A 9,365-nucleotide genomic window follows, 5' to 3' on the forward strand; every position below is an offset into this window, starting at 1 on the left:
TGAAGGACCTAAGGAAGGGTTCAATCTGTTTAATTTAACAAGGCAATACTGAGGGGTGATTGGCTTGTAGTCTAAGTACCTACTTGCAGAACAAAAAAAAGAAAAAAGAAGGATAATAGATCTTCAGTGTGATTTCAAGCAAAGGTATAACAACATCTGAAGGACAGCAGCTGAAATTTAACTAATTCAGAAATAAAGAACAGTGAAGGTAATTAATACCTAGAACACTTTATCTAGGGTTGCAGTTTGGACCATGATGAGATATTTTTCTTAAAGACAGTGAAGTCTAATCAGGAATTAATTCAGAGAAGTCCTGTGACCCGTGTTATATAGGAAGGGGCAGTCATTAGCCATATTAATCTAAAGTCAAGCAGAAGGCAGAATAAAGTTGCACCATATGGATTAACTCAGTGATTTTCAGATTCAAGGTACCCCTTGCTTGACACCCCTCAGAAAATGACCTCTTAATTTTAATTTCATTTTTTCGTTACAGAAAAATAAAGCAATTCTTTTGTTTGGGTCTAAATACTTTTGACACAATGGATTCCCATTTGAAATTTATGGCTGCATCCAGCTAACCATGACCGTGCAGCATGTGGCACCACAGACAAGTCTGTGGCGCCACATACTCACATTCAGGTGTTCTTTGCATTGTGAGGGAGCACTGCAGGGCGGGGGTTGACCCCTGGATATCCAGGGGTCAAAAAAAACCCATGCAGAAAAAAAAAGCAGATCAGTACAGGCAGGGGCGGTATGCACTGTTTAAAACCAGAGCCTGGTCAGCGTCCGGCCAAGTTCTGAGCGGCAAGATCACTGCTGCTGCAGCCCCAGGAGGCCCCAGGCAAAGCTGCTGGGGCCAGCCCAATGCTGGCTCCAGCCTCCCCTACCCCACCCAAAGTAACTTGCCATACTGCAAAGCACATATGGCTCAGGTGTTCCCCAGGGACAACTATCAGCAGCACAAAGTGTCCCACTGCTAGTTTTCTCGAAGGAACCAAAAAGTCAATGTTTGTGTGGATACGGCTTATTTTATGAATCATGTTTGCACACCTAACAGTGTATTGTGTGGTATCCCGCAGCACCCTTGAAAGAATTTCAAGGTACCGTGGTTGGAAAATTTCTGAACTAACGAAATCAGCAATGCATAAGTGTGTGAAAAGAAAATCTCATTTCATCAGATGTGTAACATCAGCATGCAAAGCTTATGCATCTTTGAATTAGTTATATAGGAAGTCAGACTAAATGATCACAATAGTGTCTTCTAACCAATAGCGCTTCCTGAGTTTACAGTTTATAAATTTATGGTCAAAAAACTTGCAAAAGTGAACACAATTCAAGAGACATAAATAGCATTGAACCTATTTTACCAGTTGTGAAATAGGCTTATGGGGATGCTGAGTTTTTGCCAAAGATCACACAGTGATTTATTGACAAAGCAAAGTTTAGAATTCAGAAGTTCTTTACTTCCAATGTAATGCTTAACCTGCTAGGTAGACCACTTTGCCCAAAGCCAAAGTATAACAGCCGACTTGTTAATAAAGAACCTGAATTTACATGTTTCCGATGCCTGGTCTGCATGTAATATTTGAACATTTGTTCCTATTAGGGGCTTCTCAGATGTTTGTCATAGTGTAGGCCAGAAATGGCCAACCTGCAGCAAAAGTGGCATAAGCAGCCTCTGTGTAGAACATGCAGCAGATGAGGAAGGGGACAGACAGCATAACAGCAGATGGAGTAGAAAGCAGAGCAGCTGATTAAGCAGGGAAAGGGCATGGAATAACACTCAGGGAGCGTGTGGAGTTAATTTGTGGCACATCTGCCAAAAAGGCTGGTTCTCACCTGGTATAGGCCATGTCTTAATATGAAGATTGTCTCATGGAACCTCCTTTTATATTTGTGATCAGTCTGACAGCCTTCCCTTCCATTCAGTTGTCCAGACCATCCTTTCTCCTGTTTACAATCACACAGCATTTCCAGAAATCTTCTTAATGAAAACTATATAGCGCCAACCATCATTGTACTATTGTTAGTTAACTGACATTTGGCATAAACCTAGATGGACACTTTTCCAAAGATGAAGGTTGTTCAGCGTTTTGATTTGGAGCCATCCCTCAGCTAGAAGAGCAAACTTGAGAACAACTTTGAGCAGTGGTAAAAGTGAGATTGAAAAGAATCTCAAAATTAATTTCACATGAGACTACCTAAACAGGGGTTGTGAGTCTCATCTTAGAGGTCCAACACTGCAGAGACCTAGGGTAATATACTGACTGTAATAAAATCAACTGGACTTTGGCTCTTGACCTTAGTGAGACCAGGATTCCACTTGAATTCCAGTTTCCTCAAGATAACCTGAAGGAATCCCTGGGTCTCCTCGATTCCTCCCAGAAATAAAAAAAAAAAATGTAGATTACAATGTCAGCCTCCTATAAAAGTTTTGACCAATTTGCTGTGATTTGATTATTTGTCGAATAATCTGGAAGTATATATGGATACAATTAAGAGTGCTGAAACTGCGACTAAAACCACAAGGGAAAAAAACACACAGCTGGAGTTCTCATTTTACAGTGCAGATAAACTCTAAAAAGTGATTCTGTAAATTGGCATCATGGGGGTCTATGTTTTTTGCCTCTCAATTAGCACAGACTCAAATGCATTCAGTTTGTAACTAATTCTTATTAACTGCTCCACAGACTCACCCTTCTAATCTGGAAGTCAAGCTTTATGGTACTTTTTCTAGTTTTCATGTCAACACTGAAGAAACTCCAGTCAGTCATAACTCACTGAAAAATGTATTCATCCATAGACATAGCAGCTCTGTAGTAAAAAGTAACAAAAATAAATGTATCAGTAAAGCAAATGAATAGACCTTAGAATATTTAAGCAGTAGGGCTATGCAAAGCTTCAGGTAGTGATTTGATTTGGAGGAGATTCAGCCCAATTTGGTGGCTGAATCTCCGAATCCAAATTGAATCAGGGGACCAATTAAAACCCAGCCCCTGCCTGCTCCCCCAGCTTCCCCCAACACCCGCCCGCTCCCCCAGCCCCCTCATGGTTGTCCCACCTGACGTGGCTCTGGCCCTTTAAGAAAAAAAATTGGAGAAAAACCCCAGACTCACCACTCCTGCAATGGCCTTGGGGCTTTGGGGGGGCTCATGCACCATGTGGGGAGCAGCAGGGATCACACCCACTCCCAGGCAGGAACAGCGAGACCGGGAGGTTTGGGGAAGGGGGAGTTCTTAAAGGGCTGGAGCCACAGCAGGTAGAGCAGCCATGCATGAGGACTGGGGCAGTGGGGGGGGGGACAAGGGGCTTGTGCGGACCCCCCCCGTGACGCATGGGGCAGTGGGGGGCAGCAGGGATCATCTCCCCACCCGGCAGCACCCACTGAGTCAGGGTTTTTCTTTTTTAACAAGTGCTGGGAGCTGGGGTGGGTGGGGCAGTCGTTGCCAGGCTAGGGGGAAAATAGGACTGGCTTATTTGGCCGAATCAATTCAGGACAGTTATTCGAATCACCAAATTGAATCACTGTCCCCTGAATCAGCTGAATCTGAATCCAAAGAAAATACTAGCTGCTTCGCACTGGCCTATTAAGCAGTGATTCAGCAGTTTTCTCTGTATGGCCCCAGTTCAGGAAAGCACTTAAGCATGTGTGTGCCAGGGGCACAGGACCGGGAAGGGGGGAAGCCTCGTCCAGAGGCAAACCCCTAACCAAAGAAAAGAAAGAAAATAATTTAACTTGTCCAGGGGCTGGGAGGAGCAAGGAGCTTGAGGCGAGAAGCTGCCTGCGCTGTTTGTAAGCCGTGCCTATACACAGCTGGAGCCGGGTGACGTTATGGGGAGATGCCACCCAGCGGAGATGAAAGGGGGCTGCGAAAGTGCGGGAAAACCACCGAGGGCCAGAGAACTGGCAAGGACCCACCGGCCAGGAGGGGACCAGTCACGGTGGACGGCAGCCGGCGTCAGATGGCAGCTAGCAGCGGCAGCAGCAGCAGCAGCAGCAGCGGTGACGGCAGCTGCAGAAGTGTCAGGGGATCCCTGACCCAGGGAAGACTGGCAGGGATCAAGGACACCAGCGGAGAGGCTGGCAAAGGCAGCAGCAGCGGCTGCAGGAACAGGAGCAGTGGAAGCAGTGGGAGATCCCCGAGCTGAGGATCAGCGGGGATTGAAGATGCCGGCAAGAAAGCCGGCAGGAAAGCCGGCTGTAGTAGCCACAGTGGCAGGGAACCCCCGAGTTGGAGAAGCCTGGCAAGAGCCAAAGGAGCCGGCGGAGGGACCCATGGTAACCCCGGGGAGAACTGGCGGCCAAACCTAATCATAGGCAGTGGGGGCCATAGCCCTGAGTGGAGGCAGGGCCCAGAGAGGAACAGAGAGGGACCCCAGCCAGGGCGAAGGCATGGGTCCTGTCTCATAGGGTGCCCAAGTCTAAGGGCGTCGAGAATGCTAATGGTGTACAGAGCTCATGGTGGATGCTCCATTTCCTTCAGGGTCCTTCCCCTCTTTCTATTTGGCTACACTTCAGCACAGTAGCCACGGTGGTGGGTTTGTTCATTCTGTGTCACAATGGGTGTTTCAGGGAAGAGGGGTTTAGGGTCAAAGCAGTGGCAGTGATCCCCTTTAGGGCCCATTTATTTCCATCCCCTTTGTGAGGGTAGGTGAGTGGAGTCCTCAGCACCAGGTGAGGGTGGCTAGGACCCCATGGAAGGGTTGAGAGAGAGGTTGCACAGGAGCACACTGGGATCAGGTGCTAAGGCACCAAAGAAGACGGGCCCGAAAGCCAAAAGGTCTCCAGGCCAACCCATCGGAGTTTGGCCGGGGCCCAGGGTGGTCGCTGTCGTGAGGCAACACAGAGACCAGGGAAGACACCTGTGGGGGCTAGCCACAAACTAGACTCGGAGGCCCATCTCAAAAGGGTGGAGCTTGGCTGCGGTGTAGGAGAGGCTGGAGCCCCATGAGCGCCCACCGAGACATATGACAGCCCTGGAGGCAGCTCCAAAAGGGATCCCCTCCACTGAAGAACTTCAAAGTTGTGGCAGGCAAGTTAGGGGGTCTCCCGGAAGACAACCAAGGTATCCTCGGCGGTCCGCACGTGGGACTCTGGCAGGCAAGATCACCTGCTCAGGGTGAAGGTGGCATGGGAGCGTACAATAGAGCGGAGGCGGGCACAATGTGCTTAAGTGTAAACAAACAGTTCCACTGAGGTCAGTTAGACTGTGCTTAGAATTAAGCCTGTGCTGAAGTGCTTTGCTGAATTGTGGCCATAGACCTTTGTTGAGTAAGCAGGTATCATTATTATATAGTCTCTTTACACTTGCATGCTAATATTTCAGGATAATATAGTTGCTAAATTGAAAAACCAAAGCATAAGCATAACTATTAAGCCTCCTGTTATGAATGGGAGGAATCTCCCTAACCTCAGGGTAAATGGTAATGAAAATTAGAGCTGCAAAAGCAAGTTCTGTATTGGGCAAGGTGATTTTCCTTGCATACTAGTTTAACTCCATTAGCTTAAATAAAGTCACCCTTCATTTTCATTAATAAGAGGAAAGAAATAGGCTTCTGAAACATTTAACCTTGGAAAAATAAGGTCTGATGTTTAGAAAACTGGATCCTCGTAACTTAGAACTTGACACAACATACCTGTATTGTGGTAGAATGTCATCTGCAAGTGTTTTCCACGTGTGCCTTGTAAGAGACCAGATATTTTTTGGCTACCAGTATTTGTCAGGACATTACATGTGTCTTGTGCCACCTCATACTCCCACATCAAGGTACAAAAGACAGGATGGCCAAAATTATGCCTCAATTTCCTCTTTCAACACATGGAAGCTGGATGGAATCCAACAGGTATTCAACTTGCTACTCCTTAGTTCTGGCTACAGTTCAAAAACTTATGAAATATTCAGAACTACTTCCCCCCATCCTCCCACTATTTTCACTGCTTTGAACTGATCAAGCAACCGTTAGACTAGGCTAAGTTGGTCAAACCCTTCCCCATACACCCCAACTTCTTCTTATGCACCTTCAACTGTGCAATTCCAGTATAGGGTCTCAAATGGTAGATTCATAATCCACAGCTGGAGTTCAACAGTGGGTTCACAATCTACAGCCTTTAAGTCCTGCCCATCTGGGATAGACTAATTCTTCTTAAGAATGGCAACAGTTGGAGCATAATCTTCTACAGAAAAATCTCACAGATTTAATATGCTTAATATGTTTATCCTTCTCTGCAATGACCTGTGATTGTAAGAGGCAATATGAAGTACAAAGACTTTTGCATCAGACAGGATTTAAACCCAAGTTTCTTGACAGATTCTTCATTCCTTGATAGTCTTTGGTTCCTGGAAGATGTACATTATTACATGATTAACATGTTAATTGCATAAAAAACATGATAAATGGTAACATGTCACACATTCAACCAATTTGTCACCATAAAATGGCAAACCAGCCACAAAGATATTCCACATTTAATGGGCAAAATCTAATGTGGAACACCTTTGTGGCTGGTTTGTATGGCATTTTAAATTGAACCTGTGACTGGGAGCTGATGGACTTTCCTGCTACAACAGGTTGCCCTCCCCAGCAGCATTTTTTTCCTTTTCTTATTTTCTATCTGCAGCCTATGAGGGGCGGCTTTAAACTCTCATAATTTTTCCCTTCTATCTTTTGTCTAGTATCCCACTGTTACTCGCCTGCTACGTCTTGATGCAAATATTATTTAGATGTTCTTACAAACAGGAGACTGCCTATTGTACTTCTATATTCGGGTTCTCAGCCACCATGGGCCTTGCCCCCCCTCCCCTGTCTTTTTCTACCTAGGCCTACCAGTCTAAACCCACCAGATAGGGTTAGACTCCAAAGCTGTAGCTCTTTGATCCCCTTGGGGCTCATGGCCTTCCTTTTGCTTCCAACATGGGGCCCAGGCTTTCTGGCCCAGAGACCCGTCCACTGGTCGTGGAGCCAGAAGGCTGCAAGTTCAAGGCTGAGCAGTTGGGCAGAGCTCCCACTGCCCAAGGTCACCCTTTCTTTTAGGTTAGGCTACTAGCCAAGATTCCCCTACTGGGACCCAGCTTAAAAGTCCTGCACCCAACTCTCAGATGCTAGCCCTATACAGCTGCACACAATAGTGCACTAGGCCCCTTGGCCTTTTATGACTGTGCCTAAGGCACTAATGAGGCCACCTCTGTTACCTCTCAGCTCCATGTTCTTGGGGAACCCTGACACAGGACGCAGAATGTCCGACTCACAAAGAATCCCCCCCCCAACCTAAACAAAAACTGATTAAGATGCAGTGAGAGACACACATAAAACCCTCCAGATAAGGGTGACAAGAGTGAAACAACTGCCTTAGGTCTCATTTGCATCCAAGATGGAACCAGATGACCATTCATTTACATGGAAGATGGAGAACAGAAAGCCTGAAGCAGAGACTGCAGTGAATTCTGGGATCAGAGAAGCAGGGGAGCACTGCATGATGGGGAATCTGTGATCCAAATGCTAATCAACCTATAATTTACACACACCCAGCTCAGCATTTATCAGACCAGTTCTAATCTGGATGTACAAAGGACTTCCCCTCCCCACCACACACCCCTCTAAGCAGAAGTAAAGTTTAATAGGCATCTCAGGCCGTACATTACCCAGTCCCATTATGGGAGGCCTATTTAAAACCTAATTGGCTAAAACTCAGTTGCCGAGTTAGGGAATGCTGAGGCAAGAAACCGACTCAGACTCCATATGGCCAACATTTGGATAATGGTAAACGGTTCATCACAGCATCCAGCCCATTGGAGCTCTGACCACAAGTGTTGTCCTACTTTTCCTGGGACGACTGGTGGAAGTCCTCCCCTCCCAAAGGTTATGAACACTCCAATTATTGCCTTAAGTCTGTTAAAAGACTATAGTAAGATCTGGAAAAGTCATGCTAAACTGGGGCTTGTATACAACAAGTAAAATTCTAAAACTCTGATGCTGCAAGCTATCTATTGTTTCTGAAGAAACCAGGAGTTATCCCATCAATATATCTGCTATCCATAGGAATTTCAAGCTGACTCCTAAGTGGTTACTCCCTAACCTTATGTGTTTCCTGATTATCAATCAGTTCCAAGATGTTCCAAACCAGATAACCCCTTGTCAATACAAAAGACAATTATTTACACTATTAAGAATGCTTTAAATAAGCTGAACTGAGGGTATAAAAATCTATAAAAGAAGCAGCAGTGTGTGTGCTGACACCATCTGCTGTTCTCGAGAGGCTGAAGGAGGCAGATCATCTCCCTTCAAGGATTGTGCTACGAACTTTACTTGTCATCAAACAACCGGAATGCTTTGGACTGGTGAGATCCCAGTGCTCTCTCTCTCTTTTCTCTCCAGGCATAAAATTCTGAACCTGAACTGTATTAGTTAAGCTTGAGCTAAGTTTCCCCAAATACTTAGTGAAACTAGGGTAGTATTGTAACTGTTCGTGTTTGTTTTTCTTGCATGTCTATTACTACTAGTGCCATTATACATTTCATATACTTAGCAGTAAATAACTTTTATAGTCAAACTGGTAGTAACTGGGTATATTTCTCCTTCTCTACTTCACTTTCCTCACTTGCTCTCCAGCAACGCTTCTTTTACCTAAGCTAAAGATCCCGGTGAAGCCCAAAAATACTGTGGGGTCTGCTCATCAAGAGGCTGAAGATTGGGACGTGGTGAGTTCAAAACACATAAGGGGATCAGCTTGTACAGGCTGATTGACCCAGTTTGACTCAGACCTGCCCTAATGAACTGAATGCTGGTCCATGGACACCCAGCCAAATTCAGCGGTATTCTGTTTAACTGTGTGCTTGTGTCCGACTGCAGTTTATTGTTGCTCTGATGAACTGATTCTTGGCATATGGGGGTGTCAGCCTGTCCGTGCTGATCTACCTGGCCTGATCAGGCTTGTCATTTTGATCTGTGTGTGTGTATGACTCATTTGGTGACTGGAGAAACCCAGCCCCATTGAAAATGAGTCCTGCAAGATAGCTCCACTGGGGGGGTGAGGGCTTGCAGAAGGGAGAGATACAGCTCCATACAGAAACACAAGTAACACAAGCAGCACATTGATAGAATTACAAACAACCTAGTTAAGGATTACCTGGAGGGCTTAGATGTGTCCAAGTCGGCGGGCCTGGATGACCTTCATCCGCAGGTGCCGAGGGAATTGGCTGGTATCATTGCGGAGCCATTGGCACAGCTGTTTGAGGACTCCTGGTGCTCGGGCCAAGTCCTGAGGACTGGAAAAGGGCCAATGTGGTCCCTATTTTCAAGAAGGGGAGGAAGGAAGAGCTTGGCAACTACAGGCCAGTCAGCCTCACTTCTATTCTGGGGAAGGTCTT

The sequence above is a fragment of the Crocodylus siamensis genome, chromosome 1 (assembly GCF_052110815.1).
Source record: "Crocodylus siamensis isolate JL-2025a chromosome 1, ASM5211081v1, whole genome shotgun sequence".
Taxonomy (NCBI): domain Eukaryota; kingdom Metazoa; phylum Chordata; order Crocodylia; family Crocodylidae; genus Crocodylus; species Crocodylus siamensis.